Genomic DNA, 18,665 nt, shown 5'->3' on the forward strand with positions numbered 1-18,665 from the left:
ATGTATACAAATTTACCAAAAAGGAATCTATTATTTTACCTTTCAGCCACTCTTCAGCCCCTCTCCCCCCAACCAGGTTCAGCTACGAAGGGTTTGTGTTTTACATTTGGAGCCAAAATGACTTGCTAAGTATTCTTCCTGGAAAATCTTACTTCCTCTTTTAAATGAAAAGAACTACTTTTCAGAGAAATTTGTCTATCAAAATCAGAAAAGTAAACCAGAAAAATCCTTCTCTCATATTTAGGTGTTTTGGTAACTATCTCCTGGTTTCTCCCACCTTTAAGAGCTGAGTTAATTATGTAAAATGTTTTTGTAGAGGTTCTACTTAGCAAGTCTTGGTAAATATTAAGGGACCAGAACCTTTATTGTTTTATAGATTTCACAGTACTTTCTAGTAAAAGCTCCAGGGAAATTTTTCAGATAGAGCCAAGGAACCTAGAGGAAAGGTTAAGAGGAATAGATGGATTGATCTATAGATCTCTACATTCGTCTATCTATCCCCTTGTTTTTGAAAAAAAAAAAAAAAATTATTTCATTTCTGGGTAGGAAAATCTTTTAAATAATTTCCCATTTAATGAAGAGGAGCAAAGATAGAAAGTAATTTGCAGGGAACAGATTTTGGTCTCTTGATTGTTAAGTCACAGCACTATGCTTACTGTTACACATTCCTCTCTTTGTATGACAGGTCCATAAGTCAGACATTCAGAATTAAAATATGTCTTTATAGGCTAGATTTCAAATCCACATTATTTGTCGTACTACCTGTCTTCCAGATAGATGATCTAATTTTGTCCCCAAACTTTCAAGACTATTAACACTACTGGCTTTGCTGAGTTACAATCAATTAATCAATTGTTTTAGATTGATTAATTGTGAAAGTGAACACAGACACTGGGTTAATTTTAGTCCTAAATCTACATTTTTGCCACTGGTTCTTTTAAATCAATTGTCCAAATGGAAAAAGGAGACAATTCCTATCAAAGAAACAAATCTAGCATCATAACTTTTCATACTTGAGGGCACTAAGACACTCTAGTCCTGGAAATAGAATGGACTTCACTTCTCTAATATATTATTATCAGCAACTACTTCCAAAATAAGATAAGAACATGTTGCTTTCCAAACTAATACAGTTACCTAATATGTATCAGTATTGATAACTGTATTCAATTTCCTTTCTGACATTCTCAGAGGAAAAATGACAATACAAAAAAAAATTTTAATTCTTTATACATGGATCCATGTGATAAAACTTCATGATTTGTAGCATTTTGTTTGATCTGATGTCACAAAAGTCTTTTTTTTTTTATTTGTTTTTTATCCTCACCCGAGGACTTTTTTTTTTGCATTTATCTTCAGACAGAGTGGGAGGAAGAGAGAGAGAGACACATCAATATGATAGAGACACACTGATTGGTTGCCACCCACACGACCCCAACAGAGGCCGGGGATGAACTGCAACCAAGGTATTCCCCTTAGTGGGGACCAAACCCAGGACTCTCTGGTCCAGAGGCCAACGCTCTAACCACTGAGCAATACTGGCCAGGGCCCTATCCTATACTTTTTAAAGTATTTGCTGCCAGCCGGTGTGGCTCAGTGGATTGTGCATCATCCCCTGGACTGAGAGGTCTTGGTTCAATTCCCAGTCAGAGCACATGCCCGGGTTGCAGGCCTGATCCCCAGTAGGGGGCGTACAGGAGGCAGCCAATGGATATATATCTCTCTCACTAATGTTTCTCTCTCTTTCCCCCGCTTTCTCTCTTAAAGAAAAAAAATACCATATAAATATATGGTATTTGTTCACACCCAGCTGGTATAGCTCAGTGGTTGAGCATCAACCCATGCACCAAGAGGCTGTCAGTTCGATTCCTGATCAGGGCACATGTCCAAGTTGTGGACCAAATCCCCAGTGTGGGGCATGCAGGAGGCAGACAATCGATGTTCTCTCTCATTGATGTTTCTATCTCTTTCCTCCCTCTCCCTTTCTCTCTCTCTAAAATCAATAAAGGAAAAATAATTTTAAACAGTAATTGCTCACTATCTTGCTCTTTTTCCCAGAATATTTTTGATAGAAGTTAAGATTAAAGTTCTGAAATTCTCTTTTACCTTGACAGCTATCTACCAATCACGCACTTGGGGATTCTTTACCAGATGTTGTGGTCTGTTTATTACTGTTAGTATGAAAAGAAAAAATATTTTATTATGTCCTACGCTTTCATTTACTTGATTAGTTTTTTGTATTTCCCACAACAATGCTTTACATATGAGGCATTTGACCATTTTAGTTAAATACATTTAATCACTTAAAATTTTTGCAACCAACTATGGGGGAAAGGGATTAATCCTCAACCAAGGATATTTTTCAGTAATTTTCAGATAGAGTGGAAGGCAAGGAGGGAGAGAGAAAGAAACATCAATGCGAGAGAGACACATCAATTGGTTTCTTCTTGTACAACCCACACTGGGGCCGGGGATCAAACTTGCAACCAACAGTGAATCCATAAAAATTCTAGAAGAAAATGTAAGCAACAAAATCGCATACATCATACGCAGCAGAATTTTCACTGAAACAACACCTAAGGCAAGAGAAAAAAAGGAAAAAATGAACACATGGGACTACATCAAATTAAAAAGCTTCTGCACAGCAAAAGAAACAACCATCAAAACAGAAAGGGATCCCACTATATGAAAGACCATAATCGCCAATGATGCAACAGATAAGGGGTTAATTTCCAAAATATATAGTGCTCATACAACTAAACAAAAGAAAGACAAAGAACCCAATTAAAAAATGGGCAGAGGACCTAAACAGACACCTCTCCAAAAAGGACATACAAATGGCCAAGAGACATATGAAGAAATGCTCAACATCACTAATCATCAGAGAGATGAAAATTAAAACAACTATGAGGTATCACCTCACACCTGTCAGAATGACCGCCATCAGCAAATCATCAAATAACAAGTGCTGGCGAGGGTGTGGAGAAAGGGGACTCCAGTACACTGCTGGTGGGAATGCAGACTGGTGCAGTCACTATGGTGTTACCTCAAAAAGTTAAAAATTAAACTTCCCAGTGATCCCACTTCTAGGAATATACCCTAAGAAACCTGAAATACCAATCATAAAGAATATATGTACCCCTATGTTCATAGCAGCACTATTTACAATAGCTAAGATCTGGAGACAACCTAAGTGTCCATCAGTAGATGAGTGGATTAAAAAGCTGTGTTACGTGTACGCAACGGAATACTATGAAGCTATAAGAAAGATCTCTTATCCTTTGAGATGGCATGGAAGGACCTGGAGAGTATTATCCTAAGCGAAACAAGCCAAGCAGAGAAAGACAAGTATCACATGATTTCACTTATTTGTGGAATATAATGAACTAAAAAACTGCTGAACAAAATTAACCCAGAGACATAGAGGTGGGGTACAGACTGACAAGTCTCAGAGGAGGGGGGGTTGGGAGGGGGAGAGATAAACCACAGAACTTACATGCATGTATGCATGACCAATGAACATAGACAACAAAGCTGGGGATGGGGCGGAGGGGGAGGGGGCGGAGGGGGAGGGGAGGAGGGTGTCAATAGGGGAAAAATGAGAAACATCTGTAACAAAAACAAATTAAAAAATAAAAAATAATTAATTAAAAAAACAACAACTTGGAACCGAGGTATGTGCCCTTGACCAGAAATCAAACCCACGACCCTTCAGTCCACAAGCCTATGCTCTAGCCACTGAGCAAAACTGGCCAGGGTGAAGCCAACTATTTTGCCTTCAATCTTAGATACCTGTGTTGCTTCTGAAATTACCTTCCCTACTCACTTTGATCACACTTTTCTCATCGTTAAGGTTATGTTGCAGATTTCACCATACTTTAAGACAAATTCAAAACCCACACTGTAGACGTCAAAATTCTTTTATCTATCATACTATTTAGGTCTTCCACATCTTTCAAACAAGCTGTTCTGCTTTTTCTAAGTCCCTGCTTTCAAATCAACTAGCTACCTATCCTGGAATGTCCTTTTTCATAGATTTGCCAAAGTTACACTCTTTCTGGCCTCTTTTATCAAAGAAATGGCTCCTGAAATTTCAAGTATCTTCATTAAGCCCTTCTGATTTCTACAAACTCCCTTCAGATAAACAAGGGCCTGATCAGTACACAAACAAAAATCCATGGCTTATTCATGCCTAGCACTGTTAAGGGCATTGAGGAAAAAACAAAAACAAGCTGAAGACTGTCCCTCCCCACAAAAAGTGCATAATCCAATTAGTCTTCAGAGTAATCAGTTGTCTCAATAATAAGTATTTAAGCTTTGGCTTAATATATTACAGGTCAAATCTGATTTAACAATTATCATTTATAACCAAAAGTGTACAAATCGTTTATAACAAAAGCTACAACTCAATTATTTCAAATAATGAACCAAAGACCAGTAAAACAAGAGAATATGAAAAAAATCCTATGAAGTTAACAGGTACAGGCATACCTTGTTTTATTGTGTTTTGCATTATTGCACTTCACAAATGTTACATTTTTTACAAACTGAAGGCAAGACTCTCCACCAACAAAAAGATTACGACTCACTTTATTGTGATATTTGCTTTATTGCGGTGGCTGGAACCAAACCTGGAATACCTCCAAGGTCTGCCTGTACAAGATTTGGTTGGGAGGAAAGGGGGAATACACACTAACAGCTGTTGAGTATGAGCACTGCATTAGCATTGAGCTAGGTCCTCAGGTACTATCTGAATTCTTGCTACTACCCATGATGGCATTCCTATTTTACAAAGAAATAAAGGTCAAAGAGGACAATTAACATGCTCAAGGTCACAAAGCAAAGTAAAGGTCCACTTTTATTTGGTTCTAAAGCTACTGAATAGATAAAATCCACAGGCATCTCTGTATTATTGAAATGAATTTTTCAGATAAAAGTTCCCAGGGAAGAATAAATTCTCATTTGAGAAACACTGCCCCACTTTAGAACCATTGTCTTCAAATCTAATTTGAAGCAGCTTGGGGGCGAGGGGCTTACTCAATATCATAATTAAATTCACAACTAAGCTTCATGAAGGGTGAGGGTGCAGCTGGTTTCCAGGACCCTGGAATGTCATTAGGACACTGGCTGTTATTTTCACTGAGATCTCATTTTGAGCCAGAGTCTATACAGATCTCACAGATTTATATGTTTAACAAGAAAAAGCTTCTGCCTAACATACTGTAACTTCACCACTGGAGGAAAAACTCTTCCTCATTCCAATTTGAAATTCCCAGAAAATACTCAGGATAATCTGCCTTGAGTCATCTGCCCACTCTGATAGATAAGAGGGCCCGATACTTTGGCAATCCTTTTAGAAAAACGTGGTTAGGGCTGAGAGAGGATCAAGTCTCCAAAGAGCAGGGTACTGCTCCCAGGAGAAAGGCTGCAGATCAGTGTCCAGGATCCAGGCACTTCTGGATCTCTACTGGGTGATCAGCCCAAGAGAACACTGCTTTAGAACGAAGGTGTTTCTCTTTTCATCATTGTTTCTCGTTGTAATCACTACCCTTCAAAATTTTGTAGCCTATAAACCTATTCACAGATCCCCACATTGAAGTACTACATGATCTAATATGAAAGTCAGCTTATTTAATTATTCCATCATGATGAAGAAGATACATGGGATTTACACTGATCTACAATAATAAAACACTGTAGCTCTGGTGAAATATGAAGGAGAGCAGATTCAAAGTTCCCATTAATCTCTATGATTCTATTAGTTTCTCAAAAGGCACCCTGACTCTGGACAACAGTTATGACAACTGTGGATCATTTTCATCCTCCTTCAGTAGTGTGATGTTTTGCTCTTTATTTATTTCTGTGTACCAGACCAACCATCTCCTGTTACTCCATTAGGTTCATGGTTATGGACCAAAGCAAAAAAGTTAAACAAACACGCAAACAAAACTGCTTTTTGGAAAACCATTACGGTACTGTAAATGTAGTATAAATACCATGTTACTTATGGACAACGAGGTTTCTCTGACTTCCAAGGAAGCACATTTTACTTTATTGGCTATTTAAAATCAATCAACCAACAGAAAAGATATAAAATTTCCAAAAACAACCACTAATCTGAACATGTGGCAACTAACTCATTAATATAAAAAAGACCTATTAACAGACAAACATGCCTCAATTTCTTTTTTTTTAATCCTCACCCGAGGACATTTTTGCATTTATCTTCAGATAGAGTGGGAGGGAGGGAGAGAGGGAGGAAGAGAGAGAGAGAAACATCAAGTGATCACCGCTCACACAACCCCAACCAGGCCTGGGGACAAACTGCAGCCAAGGTACCTGCCCTTAGCAGGAACCAAACCTGGACTCTCTGGTCCGTGGACCGACGCTCTAACCGCTGAGCAAAACTGGCCAGGGCTCAATTTTGATTCCTTGCAGTTCAACAAAGCCATTTGTGGTATAAGAAATATATAAGAAATAAATATTTCTCCGGAAGGAAAGGTGTACAATTAAATTCTTACACAAAAGTTTCACCATGAAACAGCATACAGAGACACTCAGAGGAACCCAGGTATCTTGCTCTAGCTCTGATAAAGGACAGAATTGAAAAATGAGACAATAATTTGCAAATTATCTAGTAGCATCATTTAATTTAGTATTATTAAAAAAACAGGCAAAGGGCCTTACAAAACAGATAACAAAAATAAACTGAAATGTACTATTTTATTTTTAAAAACTTTCCATGATGAATAATCCCTCCTTTGTTCTCCTTGTTCATTAAACTTAGAAAGTAGTCAATACTTTATATTGACACTGACACCTATATTTCTACTGCTAACAAAGAGGTCAATGAAAAGTTTGATGCAATGTCATTTCCTGACCCGTCTATATGGTCATTATTGAAATTTGTTTTCAAAAAACAGAAAAAAATTATTATAAAGAACAAGCTGATGTTCATGTTTTTTACAGTTAGCCATACAGAAAAAGATGCACTGAAAGTCCTCTTTTTATAATAATTGCCTGAGAAATTCCAGAGGCTCTAGCATCCTGCCAAAAATAAACACAATCATTATTAGCCCAGCAGCTCAAGCAGCAAAAACATAAAGGCAAGAAAAGCTACCAAACCTTTACATTATGTAGCGAGTGCTTCTTTCTCTATGGATCTGGCATCTAATGCACTGCACTGCTATTGTCTCTAAGGAAACAGAACAATCACATGATGAAGAATCTTCTCTACAAGATGCTTTATCCTACAGAGCATTTTGGGAAAGAGCAGGTATAAGGGAACAATTCATTAGAAGGCAACAAACATGTCTGCATTCCATCAGCCAGTCCATTAAGCGGTCAAATGCAGCCAATGACAGGAAGGAAGATGCAGCACACAGAGCAGGTACCACTCCTTAGAAGGTTAAACATGAAACATACCCTCCTGCAATAGAATCCAGTGGCCCAATTAACCGAGACAGTAATTCCATTCTGGTGGGGACTTTAAAGAGCCACCCTCCATCTCTTCTCCCAGGGCCTCTCCTAATTGTCAACTGCTTGATAAGAAGGCACCCTGCAATACTGTCTGCTGAGCAATCTAGGTAGGTAGTGACTGGGAGGTGGCAGGAAAGCTAGTAAGGCTTGTTGTCGTTGAAAAGGAGTAAATAGAAATGCAAGCAGAGTGCAAAAAATAAACAGGACAGTAGTGTGTGCCTACCCCTTTGATACAAAGAGCTCCTTAATTCAGAAGGCAGCTGAAACAGACAGCTATACAGTATGAGCTGCTGAATGGGATTTCAAGAACACCTCCAGCAGTGCATCCACAGGATGAGAATGTCCTGGACAGTTGGAGTCATCCTGTGGCCTCTTGTCTATTTCATCTACTCAACAGCTCTTAAATCTATCTGCTCCTGGTCTCCATCTCCACTGCCATAAACACATTTCAGCCTGCCTTCAGCTAGTGTAACAAATGTTGTAACAGTTTTCTATTAGTCCACAGGTGTCCAGAGAACCTGGCGATTGTTACTAGTCTGATTTCTCAGAGCTAAAATTACTTTCCTATGCATGGCTCTCACATCATCATTCTGCCCCAAACCATCAATTCTCTACCTCCCAAATTAGGACTAACATCTTCCTCTCTATGGTAACTGCCTAGACACTACAACTTCAGTTTTCCAGTCTGTCTTAATTTTTACTACTTCCTTACACTTTTCTAAGTGTTCTGGGCAAATATGCTACTCTGTTCAAACACAAACCCTGGACTTTTCTGCCATAGTAAACAAAACAAAACAAAAATGGCAAAAGATACATAAATATTTACACTAAAAATAGGTGAAGTAAAAATAAAACCCAGACTACAGTAACCCAAGGATCTGCAAGAGAATTCTACCATTTGCTTAGATAAATGAGAGGCAAAAAAGAAAATCCAACCAATCAGATAGCTAAATAGTTAATATAAACATATTGACATCAATAATAAAAACCTAAAGAATAAAACAAATGCAGGTGTTAGAATGCTTGGCAGAAAATGAAAGAGTTGATTTATATGACGTATCAGAAATATAGTAAAAACAAAATAGGGCTACAAACTCTAAGGATATTGAAGAGGGAGTAGAGGACAGAATGTGAAGGGCAATAATGGGTGAAATTAATTTCATGGGGAAAAAACTACAGAATACTTGAGATTAAAATACCTTACTTTTATAATAAAAACACATCAAAGGGGAAGAAGAGGCAGTGGAGAGTGGAAAGAACACCAGTTTGGAAGAATTCGGTGCCCATTCCAATTCTGGTACTAAGCAGATTACGTGACCTGGACAATGAAGCCCTTTGTGCCTCAGCTAAATTGACCTGTGAAATGAAGGGGGCTGGTTCTAGAACAGTGGTTTTTACATGTTGTTCCCTGGGCATCAAAGGATTCCATGAGCTGCTTCAGTAACCACAGATGAGAGCAAGCAAATCAGGCCCCAACCTCATCTCAATGAGAGCAGCTCTACTTCTACTCCACACAAGACTTCAAAAAGCAAATTGTTCCATTGTTGCTTTAAAAAGTCTGAAAACACCTTTCTTTACTACAAAATTTAAATTAGAAATCTTTGCTATACTCATCGTATCTAGTTCTTTTATTTTATGGTTCTATCACAATTTGCAATTACATATAATTAGTGTTTACTTTTTGATTGGTCTCACTGAAGAGGCTGAGCTTCATGACAACAGAGCCCATAGGGTTTATTCCACCACTGTGTTTATACTGTGTACCTACACCATAACTAGCACACAGTGGGTGCTCAGCAATTACTTACTCAATAATTAAATTTTTTGTTATTGTTGTTAATCCTCACCTGAGGATATTTTTCCATTTATTTTTAGATAGAGTGGAAGAAGGGGGGGGGGCATTATTGTGAGAGAGACACTTGGCTAGTCGCCTCCCACAGGACCTGACCAGGGCCAGGGATCAAACCTGCAACCCAGGCACATGCCCTTGACCAGGTATTGAACCTGAGACCCTTTGCTCCGTGGGCCGATGCTCTAACTGCTGAGCCAAACAGGCCAGGGCTCGATAATTAAATTTTATGATTTTATTTTCCATTCCAATCTCCTTAAAAGCACAAACTGGTGAAGGGCTCACCTAAACTGAATTGTAAATGGAAAAAATGTCCTAACAAGGAATTCAAAGACAGATTGCTAACAGGCCATTTGAGATGGCAAAATTCTTGAGTAGGAGGGGTAATAATGATAGCTGAATAATATTCTCAGGAATACACCTAAGTATATGAATGCAGCAGTACTTCTCATATGTATCAAATGCATCAGGCCAACTATGCCTGTGAAATCAGTCTTGGTATTTAATTTCTGGGCCAAAAAAATCTAAAAGTAATTTGAAATACTCTAACACATTAGGGAGTTTGCCAAGGGAATAAAGAACCACACACCATTTCACTGAAGATATCCAAGTTTCTACTAAAAAGGCTCAGAGAGACCTTTGGAGACAGTGTATGCCAGTGAATTCTAAATTAGCTGAAGAAGTAAGTAGTCGAGGACTTTCTGTCAAGGTGGCAGATTGAGTACATGCTAAGAGCTCACCTTCCTGTACCAAAGAAAATTGATTTAAAGATATAAAAATAAATTGATGCATGTATAGTTGAATCAAAACAAAAAGGGGAACTCTAAGCCTAAAAAAATAAAGTATTCTCCCTACCCCGCCACCCAAGGAAGAAAATAACAAGAAGCCATTGTGGTGACAAGGGCCCTGCTGAGCTGCCTTGGATCAAACACAAGGGCTGTAGGCCACCTTTGGGGAGGATAGAACTTAAACATCTCCTCCACCCCAAACACCCCAGAGAAAACTGAGTATCTAAAAAGCTCTTTAAAATGAGTATACTTAATATCCTTGGACACCTAAGGGACAGACCATCACCCATAAAATGTTCTGAAAAATAACTAATTAGGAATTTTAAAAATGAAAATCATAATTATTGAGATTAAAAAAACAACAACACTCTACAGATAGGCCGAATATAGGGCTGAAAATAGCTAAAGACTGATGGTACATTTTTTTAAAGTTAAGACATGTGAGAGCTAAATTGTGTTTTAAAGTTTATATCTCAGGCCCTGGCCGGTTTGGCTCAGCAGTTCGGTCTGCGGTCCGGAGAGACCCGGGTTCGGTTCCCGCTAAGGGCATGTACCTCGGTTGCAGTTTGTCCCCGGCCCTGGTTGGTCGTGTGGGTGGCAGCCACTTTATATGTCCCTTTCACGTCGATGTTTCTCTCTCTCTCTCTCTTTCTCTCTCTCCCTCCCACTCTATTTGTATAAAAAATGGAAAAATGTCCTCGGGTGAGGATAAAAAAATTAAAAAAAAAAAAAGTTTATATCTCAGAATTCCAGAGAGATCAAAGGGAATGGAGAAAAAGCAATGGTATCTGAAACAGATAATGGCTGAGCATTTTGCAGAACTGATGACATAAGCCTATAGAGTGAAAGAATCCTCTGAATATTAAAACAAACTAAATAGAACTTTTTTTAAAAGCTCCTATCCAGACAGGTCATAGTAAAACTTCAGATTACCAACATTATAAAGAAAATCCTAAAAGTTATTTATAAAACATGAGAAATTCAACAGAAAGGAAGGAGAATCAAACTGTTATCAACACAATTGGGTACAAGATAATAGAGGAATTATATTTTCAAAGAATGAAGAGAAAACAACTTTTGCTAGACTCTAAATCCAGTCAAATTATAATTCAGTAGGGAGGGTATACAACAATTAGGCAAGAAAAAGAAATAAAAGATATCCAAATTATAAAGGGAGCAAAACTATATCTATTTGCAGGTGATGTGATCACTTATATAGAAAACCCTGGAGCTAATAAACAAGTTCAACAATCAACAAAGCTGCAGGACACAAGGTCAGTATAAATGAAACAGTTGTATTGAACAATCTAAAAATAAAACAATTTCATTTACAATAGCATCAAAAAGAATAAAATACTTTGAAATAAATATAATCAAGAAAGTGCAAGACTTATACACCGAAAATTACAAAACATCACTGAAAAAAAATGAAAGAAGGCCTATATAAGTGGAAACACATTCCATGTTCATGGACTGGAAGATTTATTATTGAGATAGTGGTAATTCCCCAAATTTATCTACAGATTCCATGCAAACCCTATAAAATCATAGCTGCCTTTTTTGTAGAACTTGACAAGTTGATCCTAAATTTAGATGGAAATGCAAGACACATGGAACAGCCAAAACAATCTTCCAAAATAACAAAGTTGGAGGATACATACTTACTGATTTCAAACTTACTACAGACCTTTCAAAGTAGTCTAGTTTGCTTTGCTAAAAGGTTGAGATATTCATAAATTATCCATTACTCTCTCTAGCTACACAGAAATCCCTAATTAATATCTGAAATTAGTGGCTCTGAAAAAGTTTCTAAGTCTACACACTGTGTAAGAATTGATCAACAGCCCTGGCCGGTTTGGCTCAGTGGTTGGAGCATCGGCCTGCGGACCAGAGTCCTGGGTTCGGTTCCCACTAGAGGCACGTACCAAAAAAAAAAAAATAAAGAATTGATCGACAGACCATGAAGGCTTTTACAGTAGCTATCTAACTGGTATTCTCACACTACCATTCCACACCCATGCCTCTGTTGTCACTGCATTGTTGGAATGCCCGGACTCGAAGGACAACGGACAGTGGTGCTCTCACAGCTTCTCTACTCAAGTCTTCACTGCTTCTCCTCTCTCCACATATAAAGGTTGGGCAAAATGACAAACAGACGTAGTCACAGAAAGCTAAGAATGCTACTGTAAACAGTAAGCTGAAAGCAACTCTGATGATATATTAGAAGGGGGTCTAGGTTATTTTTCATTTCAAAGATGTTAAATTCTTGGATCCACCAGTCCTTTTTCATTTGTAACTTACCCCAATGTACCTACATCAGCAAGACATCTGACTTGTTTCATGTACATTTACATGATCAAGTTAGTTTTTGGAAATCCTTTCTTGGGAAAATCACCTTATATTTGAGGTTGCTTCCCATATTTTTAAAAAGGAAAAAATATATAGAAAGATTGCTGCCATTTGTACTTATAATTATCCTATTTCTCTCCTTCCTTCCACTGCTACTTATAACATTTAAGATCATAATAAATTAAAAATATAACTTTATTTCACTTTCATGACTCAATTTCATCCAAACTCTTTAAATGCATCTTTGTTATTGGTGTCTTTACCATCAGGAAAGGTTCTCTGAGTCATCACACAGTTCTCCAGAGTATACTGTGGGCCTTTCTGTCCAGATTGCTTAGAAACAATTCCTCTGTATCTAATGCTCTCAATGGAAAAATTACAAGCTTCTCCCATAATAGTAAGGCAGCTGGCATCTTCTTATATAATCACTTAATACATTTCTATTCTTAAAATTGAATTTAATCTTTTTTATACGCATAATTAATAAGCTTGATCAAATGGGAATATAGGAAACACTGTACTCAATAATTTGAGAATATTTTTAAACATGCAGAGATGTTTAAAAAAATTGTTCAGGTACTTGGGCCTAAAAAGAAATCTCAACTCTATTAAAGATATACAGAATACCACCTCTGATCAAAATTCAGTAATATCAGAAAGCATCAAATACCCCCCAAAGTCTCACATGTTTGGAAAAAAAAATTACCTTAACTGTGAATATTAGGAAAAAAAATTTAAATTAATTAACTGAACAATCATCTAAAGAAGTAAGAAACAAAGCAACAGGGTTTCATCCTTACATGTTTTCTCTATCTAAACATCATCTCTAAGTTGCCAATATTTTCAAGTCACACATGTTCCATGAATGCCCTCCAGACTCATAATTGAGTTATCAAAAAAAAAAAAAAACTCAACAGGTCCAAAATGGAGCTCTCATTCTACCCAAACTTGTTCCATCTGTAGGTATTCCATCTCTGTTCTTCCAACTGTTCAGGCCAACTGACTTCTCTATCTCTAATATTCCACATCCAGTCTGCCAGCAAGATTTTTATCCCTCCATATTATACCAGTTTTATCTTTTTAAACTCTCAAAAGGGCTGAGCTCACACAGATGACATCAATGGCAGTTTAATTAATTTCTCAAAATGAAGACATTAAATATTCATTTTAACAAACTCTATGGAGAAGTTCTTTTTTACTCTTTATTGATTTTATAGAGAGAGGGAGAGAGAGATGGAAACATTGATGAGAGAGAACATCGACTGGCCGCCTTCTACATGCCCCCCACAGGGGATTTGGCCCACAACTTGGGCATGTGCCCTGACTGGGAATCAAACTGCGTGGGTCAATGCTCAACCACTGAGCCACACCGGCCAGGCGAGAAGGTCTTTTTTTTTTGAGTGGGACATAGAGTGTGTGTGTGTGTGTGGGAGAGAGAGAGAGAGAGAGAGAGAGAGAGAGAGAGAGAGAGAGAGAGAAACATCGACATGAAAGGGACACATCAAGTGGCTGCCACCTGCACGACCCAATCAGGACCGGGGACAAACTGCAACCAAGGTACGTGCCCTTAGCGGAAATCGAACCCAGGTCTCTCTGGACTGCAGCCCGACGTGCTAACCACTGAGCAAAACCAGCCAGGGCAGAGAAGTTCTTAAAAAGAATGTTTTTCCTGTGATAAACTGGACACTGGAAATGAGTGAAAATAACAGCTGGACTTACAGAGAATTAAACATGAGTTGGTGACAACTTGGAAGAAATGACTAAGGAGAATAAATAAGTCATTTAAATTCCCCAAAGAATTTTGCTAAAAAAGTGAAAAACTAAGAAGGAAAATTATTCAATACAATTTAGCAGTCTACTTCCTTCAATTCATGCTTGGAGGCAAGGTATTCAGTTTCATCCATAAGATGATCCCATTAACATTATCCAAAGGGAAAAAGTAAGTAAGACAAAAGAGAAAGGTCACTTTACCAAAGGAGAAGATGCCTGATTTTGACCTTATCTTGAGCTCTAGGATTATTTTAAGTAGTAAAATAAGAATTTTGCCCCAAAAGCTCATTAAAAAAATAGTTTTACAGGATGAGTAACCTCTCTTTGATTGCCTTCCAAAGCTTTAGGAAGACAGCAAAGTCATATCAAATAAACAACAAGGTACTATAATGTGACCTTGAAAAGAGGGACTACAAGAAAATTGCCAACTTTAATGTAATTCAACTAGAATTTACAATTCTGATCCATGATCTGGAAGCACCAGTCCGTAAACACCTAGAATATGCCAGGCACTAAGAACATACAGTCCCAAACCTTAAGAAGTTATATTTCAAAGGACACCTTCAAGATATCCAGGTCCCATACATACTCAATAAGTCCTTAAAAGAAGGAGACACAGCCTTTTACTGAGTGCCCAAATGACTGATAAACCAACAAGAGCTAAAGGAATTTAGGGAAGGAAAGAAGAGATCCATATGAGTTAACTGCTTCTATGTTTTAAAGGTTTTATGGACAGAGCAGAATTTAAGTTTGGCTTTTGGGTATACAAAGCATGGAGAGTCTGAAAGATGCAAGAAGGGCATTCAGGAAAGAGGGTTGTTGCGTTAGGATGTCATGAGCTAGCTCAGAGAGGCAGGAAGGGATATAAAGTTTTTTCTTTATTGATTTTAGAGAGAGAGGAAGTGAAAGAGAGAGAGAGAGAGAGAGAAACATCGATGAGAGAGAACATCGACTGGCCGTCTCCTACATGCTCCCCACTGGGGATCGGGTCCACAACCTGGGCATGTGCCCGGGATGGGAATCGAACTGGCGACCTCTTGGTGCCTGGGTTGATGCTCAACCACTGAGCCACATCAGCTGGATGGGATATAAAGTTTTAAAGGGGAGAAAGGAGGCAGGTCTAACCAGGCTTTGTACTACACAGATTTAGCAGCAGAAGATAAGATTCAAAAAGTAAGGTGGGTCCTAAATACATAGCGCCTTGAATTCCAGCAAGAGGAGTGCCTCCTTAATTTTATAGACGGTGAAGCAGTTTTGGAGATTTTTAAATAGAGAAGTAATATGACAAAAGCAGTGATTCTAGAAGATCAATTTGGTAGAAATATAGAGGCAGATTTGAGGTTTAAGAAGAATGAAAGGAAAATTCAGTAGGTGATAAACTCAGGTGAGCAATATAAAAACCTGTATAGGTACTGACAAATATTCAGATTTTTCTAAATTACAACCAGATCACAGTATACACATCCTATTAAGAAATTCCACACTGGCCAGCGGTTAGAGTGTCAGCCCATGGACCAATCAATGAGTCTCGAGTTTGATTGCTGTCAAGGGCACATACCTTGGTTGCAGTTCGTCCCTGATCCTGGTTGGGGTCCTGTGGGAGGCAACAAGTCGATGTGTCCCTCACACATCGATGTTTCTATTTCGCTCTCTCCCTCCCTCCTACTCTATCTGAAGGGGAAAAAAAAAAAGTAATTCCACTCACCCTGGCTGGTTTGGCTCAGCGGTTAGAGTGTCAGCCCGTAGACCAGAGTCACGGGTTTGATTCTGATCAAGGGCACGTACGTTGGTTGTGATTCAGTCCCTGGCCCCAACTGGGGTCGTGTGGAAGGCAACCAATCAATGTGTCTCTTTCACATTGATGTCTCTCTCTCTCTCTTTCTCTCTTTATCTATTTCTTCCTTCCTCTCTCTCTGAAAATAAATGAAAAAATATCCTCAGGTGAGGATTAAAAAAAAAAGAGGTAAAACTGGTACATAAATTACATAAGTTTCAAGTGTACAACATTATGATTCAACATCTGTATACACTATAAATTGATCATTACCAAAAGTCTAGTTTCCATCCTTCACCATACAACTGACTCCCTTAACCCATTTCACTCTACCTCCCAAACCCCTTTCCCTTTGGTAACTACCAATCTGTTCTCTGTATATATGAGTTTGTTTTTGTTTTGTTTGTTTATTTGTATGTTTTTAAGATCGCACATATAAATAAAATCATACATTAATTGTTTTTCTCCATCTGACTTATTTCACTTAGGATACTATTCAAAACCCCCCAAAAATATGGAGTAATTATAATACCAATATTGGTTCCTTTGTAAAATGTTAACAACAAGGGAAACAGTGCAGGGCATATAGAAACTCTCTGTCCTAGCTGCAACATTTTTGTAAACCTAATAAAACTATTGTAAAATAAAAATATTATTTAAGTATTTTTTAAATGGACAAAAGATCTAAATAGACAACTATACCAAAGAAGATGCATGAATGGAAGTACATGAAAAAAGTGCTAAACATCATTAGTCATTGGAAAAATGCAAATTGAAACCACGATAAGATAACACTACTCACTAACTAGGATGGCTATAATTCAAAAGAAAAACAATATACCAAGTGCTGGAAAGAAGTAAAGAAATTGGAATTCTCGTGTATTCATGGTGGGAATGTAATATGGAAGAGCCACTTTTGAAGACAGTGTGGCAATTTCTTAAAAACTTAAACATACACTTACCCTGTGTGATCCAACAATTCTACTCCTAGGTATCCACCCAAAAGAAATGAAAGCATATGTCCACACAAAGACACAAATGTTCATAGCAGTGTTTTTATAATAGTAAAATATTGAAAATGAGCCAAATGTCCATCACCTGGTGAGAAGATAAATAAAACATGGTCTATTCATACAACGAGATATTTTCAGTATTGAAAAGGAGTGAACTATTAATACTTGCTACAACATGGATAATCCTGAAAAATATTAAGCTAAATGAAAGATCCAGAAATAAAGACTACATATTATATTATTCTGTTTATATGAAATTTCCAGAAAAGACAAAACTATAGACAGAAAGTATATCTGTGGTTGCCTTAAGGCTACAGGTGGGGAGCTGGGATTGACTGCAAATAAATAAGAGGAAACTTCTTTGGATGATGGGAATATTCTAACCTGAATGGTGGTGATGATTGTAAAACTTCAGTAAATATAAATTTACTAAAAATCAATTTACTGTCACAGTTAAATATCTTATGATATGTAAATTATACATCAAGAAAACTATTTGAAGAAAAAAAAGACAAATCTAAATCTACAATGAGATACTGCATCACACCCTTAGGGTGACTCCTATAAAATAAAAACAAAACAAAAATGTAGGGTCTCAAAAATAGCAGATTATTCAGTTGAAAGTGACCCAAATGTCCACTGACAAAGGAATGGACAAGCAAATTGTGATACACACACACACACACACACACACACACACACACACATAAATATAACATTTCTCAGCCTTAAAAAGGAAGTAAATCCTGATACATGGTACAACATAGATGAACCTTGAGGACATTATGCTAAATGAAATAAGACAGTCACACACAAAAATTGTGTGTGTGTGTGTGTGTGTGTATTTCCACTTATATGAGGTATCTAAAGTAGTCAAATTCAAAAATACACAATAGAATGGTGGTTTACCAAGGGCTTGTGGTAAAAGGGGAGTTGATATTTAATGAATATGTTGTTTCAGATTTGCAAGTTGAAAAAGTTCTGGAGATCTATTTCACAACAATGTAAATATACATAACACTACTAAGCTGTACACCTGAAAATGGTCAAGATGATAAATTTTATGTTTTGTGTATTTTACCACAACAAAAAAAGAAAAGACAACCAAGGGATGGTGTTTGGGTCATGCTAGATTTGGAGTTTAAAAGCAGAGTGCTTTATGGTAGTATAGTGGTAAACAGAGAGAAAGAAACAGACCAAGAGGAGGATAAAACTCAGCAGACCAAAGTCACAGCCGCTTTTAAACAATTCCTCTCCTAGGATTAAACCTTGAATTTTGTTGTATTAAATAATGCTGTTTCTCCTTACTGCACCATCATCAATCACCACATTTGCTGGTCATCTGACCACCCCTCACTATCCCATACACCCAAAGGTACCACGCACAAATACTCCAGGTGTGGGTTCGTGAGGGTATGCAAGCTCTCCCCTCTCTAGTATGCACAAACTTTGAAGTTCAGGCAAAAATTATATCCTATTTCTAGAACTATCTTACATGGCCCTTAGTATAGGTTCTCTTTGTGTTCCATCTTTCTTTTTTGGAGAGAGATACTTCCAGGGCTAGAAAGTGACCCTACATCCAGGAGAGAATGCGTCTGGCACTACTAGCCTGAAATGAGCTAAACTAACAACACCCTAACTGG

The 18,665-nt window shown here is 37.7% G+C and overlaps 1 protein-coding gene across 3 annotated transcripts in view; it reads right to left on the reverse strand.

Moving 5' to 3' along the window:
- DTNB (dystrobrevin beta) overlaps positions 1–18,665 on the reverse strand; it is a 236,698-nt gene that overhangs the window by 70,133 nt on the left and 147,900 nt on the right. The window lies entirely within an intron of this gene.

Source organism: Molossus molossus, unplaced genomic scaffold (assembly GCF_014108415.1).
Source record: "Molossus molossus isolate mMolMol1 unplaced genomic scaffold, mMolMol1.p scaffold_m16_p_15, whole genome shotgun sequence".
Taxonomy (NCBI): domain Eukaryota; kingdom Metazoa; phylum Chordata; class Mammalia; order Chiroptera; family Molossidae; genus Molossus; species Molossus molossus.